Source organism: Pinus tabuliformis, chromosome 7 (assembly GCF_031772625.1).
Source record: "Pinus tabuliformis cultivar Carrire ecotype Pingquan chromosome 7, CPIR1, whole genome shotgun sequence".
NCBI lineage: Eukaryota > Viridiplantae > Streptophyta > Pinopsida > Pinales > Pinaceae > Pinus > Pinus tabuliformis.
Window position 1 is genome coordinate 849170190 of NC_142293.1, and position 7550 is coordinate 849177739.

Consider the following 7550-nt stretch of genomic DNA (forward strand, 5'->3'; position numbering starts at 1 on the left):
ATAAACTCCACAGGTTTCCAAAAGTCATTATTGGAAATAGGGACCTCATATTTACCAAAAAAATTGAAAGGAATTATTCAACCATGTAGGCACCACTCTTATGATGAGCACTATATACCATCCTTAGATAAATGAGAAACTAAAGTAGTTAATAAGTTCCTTGAAGGTTAGCATAGGAATTTGTGAATGATCATCAATCTTGATGGCATAGTTAGTCATATCTTGCAAAATGTTGGTATAACACCACATACCACATGTCAACCAAAATATCTCCATTTGAAGCTTTATATGGGTATCCTCCACTGTCAATAAAGGAATATGTTTTCTCATAATTCAAGGATCATGCTATAAAATACTATTTAACAACTTTTGATGAATTTTTTTTCACATCTTAAAAAGCCATCTCAAGCAATCCATGGGTCGAATCAAGGAACAAGTTGATTTGAAAAGATGTGATCGTGAATTTGAAGTAGGGGACTAGAGGTTTGTTAAATTGCAACTATACAAGCAACTCTCACTTAACAACATTAAAAACCACAAACTTGCACCCAAGTTTTATGACCCTTATGAAGTTTGAATTAGATTTGGCTAAGTACCATATGTGCTAGACATTCCAAACGAAGGGAACTTACATGATGTCTTCTATGTTTCATGCTTAACAGAAAAACTGGGTCCAACAATTTTGATATAGACACAGCTACCCCTTTTAAATGAATAAGGGAAACTAATATTAGAGCTTGAAGGGATACAAGAAGTCAAGGCCAAAGTCCTTCACTCAAGAAGTTTGAATGAGTAACTTATTAAGTGGAAGAATTTATTAGAAAATGAAGTTGCTTGGGAAAATGAAGAATTTATATCAAAACACCCCTCAATAACCATGCTTGACGGTCAAAGCATTTAAAGAACTGGTGACTTGTAATGAATATAATGTAGTCATATTTTAATTAATGTAACTAAACCCATGTGACACATTTTACAAGAAATATTATGTGTGTGTGTGTGTGTACGCGCACGTGCTGTAATCACCATCAAAGAATAATATATATATATATATATATAATTTACTGTGTGCACTTCCCATGGATTATAGCTCAACTGACGAATGCCTTGTTATGAAGCAATATGTAAAGCATGAGATTCAAAGTTCAAATCCCCATGGGTTAGACCAACAACAAAAAAATTTATCACATATTCTACCTAAAAATAATTTTATTTATAAATGTTTTTCACATATTCTATTTTTTGACCAAGTTCTAGCTTTCTTATTTCCATGTTCAACCTATTAAACCCTCGATGGCCTAAAATACATATCAATGTGGAATTACAACAAATTGACCTTTAATGTTATGTATTTCCATGTTCAACCTATTAAACCCTCGATGGCCTAAAATACATATCAATGTGGACTTACAACAAATTGACCTTTAATGTTATGTAAAATTCAAATGGCATGAATGTGTGATTATTATAAGTTTTTCATCATTATCTTGTGGACCATTCATGTCTTATTTGCATATGCCACACATACCACATAAATGGAGGGCAAGGTTAAGCAAGCAAGTATAATTGTCCTGTAACCAATTGACTATTATATTATTAGAAGGGCATTACCTTTGTGGGTGCCCATGATGCCATAAAAACCATCGCTTGTTGTTGTATTTATGTTATCACAAAACAATCCTCATAGTCCATGTGGAATAGGAGAAAACGTGATTATATAGTCGTGGACACTATTCCAAGATTGTATATGTTTGATTTTGAATACACTATGCATTCACATTCCACAAATGATGGATAAAACTAAACTTGAACCTTATTTCCAAAGATATATAGGGTTGGTCGAGGCACAAAGAGTAAATAGAGATTGTCAAAGAAACATTATTGCTATTACCTAAAAAAACATAAAGCTTAATAACTTCATGATTTGGCCACTCTTTTATAATAAAGTTAATCTCCATGGACAAAAATCAACATTAACAAATAAAAGGCACATCAAATGTTACACTTCTACTATTGCATTAATAGCAAATGGTTCACAACATACATTTATTTCCTAAACATTCTAACCCTTGTTAGCATTATAACACACTTAAGCCTATGATACCACATCATCACTTCCCTTCACTAACCCTTTGACATATGGTGGTTTTATACGTATAAGATAGTCGCATCTAATCTAAATGATGGCACATTACGCATAATGAACATGGGTATGCATGGAATAACATGCTAGGGTGGACATGTTAATGAAATCATAAAGAATGAAACATAAAGGACCAATATGGAGACCATGGACGCACCCATTCAACATTAAGCATAATGAACGTTGAACATGGTATGGATGGAATAACATGTTAGGGTGGACATGTTAATGAATTCATAAAGGATGAAACATAAAGGACCAATATGGAGAAATTGGACATATCCATTCATTATGGCTCTTAACAAATACATTATATTAGAAATATCAAAATGTTGTATTTAGAGTTTAAAAATTTATTAAGGGTTTTGATTAACAAATATCAAAATGTTGTATTTAGAGTTCAAAAATTTATTAAGTGTTTTGATTTTAGGGTAGGGATCATTTTCTGAAAGTATGATAGGAATAATATAGGGAATAATGAATATGATGAAGAGTTAAGAATGAGAATTTATTTTAAAGTGTAAAATTTTTAGTAAATTTTATTGGGTATTATTATTCAAATTATAAGTTGTTTCATATTTTTATAAAATATTTAAATATTTAATAATTTTATATAGTTTTTATAAAATTCCGATAATTTTTAAAATAAAATTATTTTATTTTATAAAAAACATGAAAATTAGTAATTTTTTGTTTATAAAAAAACCATAAAATTTTAATCCATATGCAAAATTTTATTTGTAAAACTAAAATTTATGATATTTAATAATTCCATATAAAAATATGAACATTGTAACTATCTTCCCCAACCCATAATTTTCAATTTTCTATCCACCATTATCATTTTACATCACTTTTGCAATACTTCAAGTCTATATCAATTTCGCATGGGACATAAAAATAATGTTTATTACACTGAAAGAGAGATGTTTTCTATAGTGGCTTATGAATAAAATATAATATAATTTTATCTAATATAACATAATTAGATAATTCTCACCCAAGAATGCTTACACACAATGCATAGCAGGAAAATAGAAGCTGCTCTTTTAAAAATCGACCTTAAAAAGGCATACGACTATGTCAACTGGGGCTTTATTCGATGTCTACTGGCTAGGATTGGCCTAGATGTCAGGTGCATTAGATGGATCATGGCATGTGTGGTGGAAGTAAATTATGGTGTCCTTATTAATGGAGTCCCAACTCCTTTCTTCAAAGCGGCTAGGGGCTTACGTCAGGGTTGCTCCCTATCTCCAATCCTTTTCATTCTTGTTATGGAATCTTTGAGCCTACACATAAAGAAAGTGATCCAACAAGAGAGAATAAAGCCTCTCCCCATTTGCAAGGATATCCTCATGTCGCATAATCTTTTTGTTGATGATATCCTTCTGTCAGCTATATTGTGCAGATCAACATGGATATGTATCCATGAAATCTTGGAGAGATTTCAAAAAGCCACTGGCATGTATATCAATGATATAAAATCATCATTCCATGTCGCTAATGTAAATGGAGATATAATCACATTTCTAACAGACCTTTTCAATATTAAAGCATTTCCTATCCTGAAGGGCTTCAAATATTTGGGTTTCAATTTGAAACCTGTGGGTTACAAATTGGCCGATCGGTCATGGATTCTGGATCGGTTCTATAAGAAAATATCTGCATGGGAATTCAAGTGCTTATCCATTGGAGGTCGCGCCATTCTCACGCAATCTGTGCTGGTTCAAATCATGGTTTATTGGGCACACCTCTTCTATATCCCTTCATCTATTATTAACAGTTTAAATAGAATGATAGCTAATTTCATATGGGGAGGACAGAAGGAAAAGAAAAAATATCACCTGAGCAAGCTTTCGAAGTTGACACGGCCAAAAAATATGGGGGGATGGGGTATATTGGATTTACACTCTTTTAGAAGAGCCCTTCTATGTAAATCTATGTGGAAAGCGATCATGGGTGAATCCAACTGGAGCAAGACCATTAGAGCTAAGTACATGGACGATCAAGACATGACATATTGGTATAGACAACGCTCCACTGGATCCTCCATCGGCTCATATATATGGAGAGGTTTTCAATGATTGGAGACGTTCTTTAGAGAAAATTTGATTTGGAAATTCCAATCCAGATCCAATATTATCATTGGATTAGATGATTTCGCAGGTGCGGGAGAAAAGATCCATATTACCTTGCAGCTTCTGAGAAATTTACACTGCAGGGGATATTTCTTTTGGGTTAGTGTAATAAAAAAATGGGATGGTGCGATTCCAATCTGAAATCTGCTACAGAAATGAAATTACACGGTGCTCTGGAATCCCAATGGAATGCTATCACTACTTCACGGAAATCGCGTGGATTGTTTCGCTCGGGGGACAGGGATTGCCTCATTTGGAAAGGTCGCGGTGGCTCATCGGCTGTATATGAAAAGCATATATATCTCCAAATTCTATTATCAAAATCTGATACATGTGATAATATTTTTCCGCCAACTTTTTGGAAAACTGGATGCCCTTTAAAAATTATTATTTTTGTTAGGCTGGTTTTTCATAACAGGAATCTCACTTGGGAGAATCTCCAGAAGCGCAAATGGTGTGGGCCAGCGATATGCCCCCTTTGTAGAAAAAATTCTGAGAATAATTTTCATATTTTTCTACAATGTCCTCAAACCTAGTTGATTTGGCAGAACTTAACTGCTCATTTTGGTTTCGCCTATGTCAGTGCTCCTTCTATCTATGAGGCTTTCAAAGGATGGAGCAAAATGTACTGCAAGTGGAGGCCCATTCCATTGTTAACAATCTGGGCCATATGGAAATGGCGAAACCGGATGATTTTTGATTCCAAAAGGGAACTGATTTCTAAAGTTTTCGAATCTATCCTTTGTTTATATGAAGCGCTAGGTCGGCCACGACAATCCAAAGTCAGACAAGGAAGGAATCATTAGCCCAACGATGCATATGGATATCCCTGTGCTTTTTTTGATGGTGCTGCCCAACATGATACATGCGTCTATGGAGTTTACATAATCCCAGAAGAAGGACAATCTTTTGACGTTCATTGGAATGGAGGACCTAGAACAAACAAAAAAGCAGAAATTATGGCCCTGGCTAGACTCCTTTCTATCTCTGACTTCCTTGGCCTCCAAAACCTTCATATTTTTGAAGACTCAAAAGTCATCATCGACCATGTACTGTCTGAACATATTATAAAAAATATACATCTCTCCAGTTGGTTGAATAGGCTTGAGGCTTTGTGGTGCAACAGAAAAGACTACACAATCTCCCACATTGTCAGGGATAAAAACCGGAGAGCAGATGCTTTATCTAAATAGGGGCTATCATTGCCACAGGGTATATGGAGGATGCAGATTACAGTGGACAACATCACCCACCAGATCCAAGACTTTTCCATGCCGGGTACATAGTTTTCTATTTTGTGAAGTCAAAACTGGTATGATTTTCTGTTTCCCCAACATTTGACTCATATTTTTGTCTTTTTTTCCATATATAATCTTGGCTCATGGGACTGAATTTCCGAATTATCTATATATTTCCTTTAGACCTTTATGTAACAGATCTGATAAGGCTCCATATATCCTTTCTCTCTATGTGGTTGAACCACATTACATTTTCCATATCAGATGGTTTCCATATCAACATTGTTGTACATATTTGTTGGATGAATATAATACAACCATGTAGCTTTTTTCGTGCTGAAAAAACATGATTAGATAATTAGATGTGTCTAGATATATAAATATAAATTTGTTAATATATATATACACGCTTTAAAAAAGGGGAAGGTTGATATATTTAATGGTAAAATTGAAAATCAAAAGAAAATTTAATATTAAAAGGGAAATTTAAAGTAAATTACAATAAATTGATTTTTACTTAGTTTATCAAATAAATAATATTCTATTTTTTAACTTATTTTTATTTACTTTAATTTTTAGTATATTTTAAATGTGTTTAATAAACCAGTAAATAATATTTTATTTTCTAGACTTGTGTGATTCATAATAAATTAGGAAAAATATTTCATAAAAATCACATTATTTTTTCAACCAACTTCTTATTTCTTTTGATTTTTAAAATATTCAAAGTTAACTAGATTTATAGTATCCAAACAAATGAAGCTTTTGCTATAAAACTCTTAATTAAATTTTTTTTTCCGAGGAAAAAAACCGCGCTTTTCTATTAATCAAAGAAGAAAGTAAAAAAGCTACAAATGCATTGAAGCATCCCGTATGCTGCCGCAAGGGCCCGGGTGCTTTCGCACCCCACGCAACATTAGAAAACTAACGTGCATAAAGAATAAGAAAAGAGAGAAGAGGAGAGAGAAAGTGAGGCAAAAACTGGAATCCTGCAGTGAGTAAACACCCGCATCAAGTTTTTCGCCCCTTTTTCTTTTCGACCTTTCGCCACACTCCTTGAGAGGGCTCGATCGAAGCAATGACTATCTGTGTTTCTGTATTCTGTGGCCCAGGTTCTTTGTCTGAATCTGAAGTATCCGAGAGGTGGTGCCGTTTTATGCCGCCCGTACTAGGCTGCATGCTTGTCTCCCTTGCCTTGTTGTCTGATGAGGTTTCTTTCTGATTCTCCATTTCTTGGCCTACCTCTGTTTTCTCTGCTGGGAGATCTTCCTCTGCTGCTTCTGATTCTTCGTCATCTGAATCTGGAGGAGGAAAGTGCCATCCTTTCCTCGGCTTCCCTTGCTGCTTCTTTTTATTCTTGGCTTCTGGACATGAACTTTGTAAGTGTCCTGTCTGTCTACAGATCCTACATCTGAAGGCCGTGTTTTCATAATCTAGTACCTGCAGCCAGTTCTGCTGTTTGTAGATCAACCTTATACTTTCAGGCAGCCCCTTACTTAAATCTACTTCCACACAGATTCGTGCGAAGGTGTAGATCCTTTCATCGATCCTTGCCAGATCTGTTTTGATGTATTTCCCTATGCTGTTCCCAATGCCTTCCAGCACTCGTTCGTCCCAAAAATGCAAAGGAAGATTGTGTAGTCTAACCCACACTGGCATTTTGGTTATAGTCATTTTATTTGGGTCGAAATCTGGGAACCATGGGGTCACAAACAGCCCCGATGTTCCCCAGAACCATGGTCCGGCACCGATGACTGTATCTCTAACCTCCTCGGATGTGAATCTTACTATGAAGAAACCCTTTGCACATAAATGAATGTCGCATTCCATGGTCCAGTTGTTGAAGATCCAATGGAACAGATCCATAGGTTTAGGCCAAAAGCTGTTGAAACGGCAGATTAGGGCTTTCGTTTCATAGGAACTGACGTACTCATCAATCCCTGAAGTATCTAGGTTTAATGCTGGGGTTTGCTCTGCCTGGTCTACTATGTATGGCCTGGGCATATGTCCTCCTTGATCTGGAGAGAAACC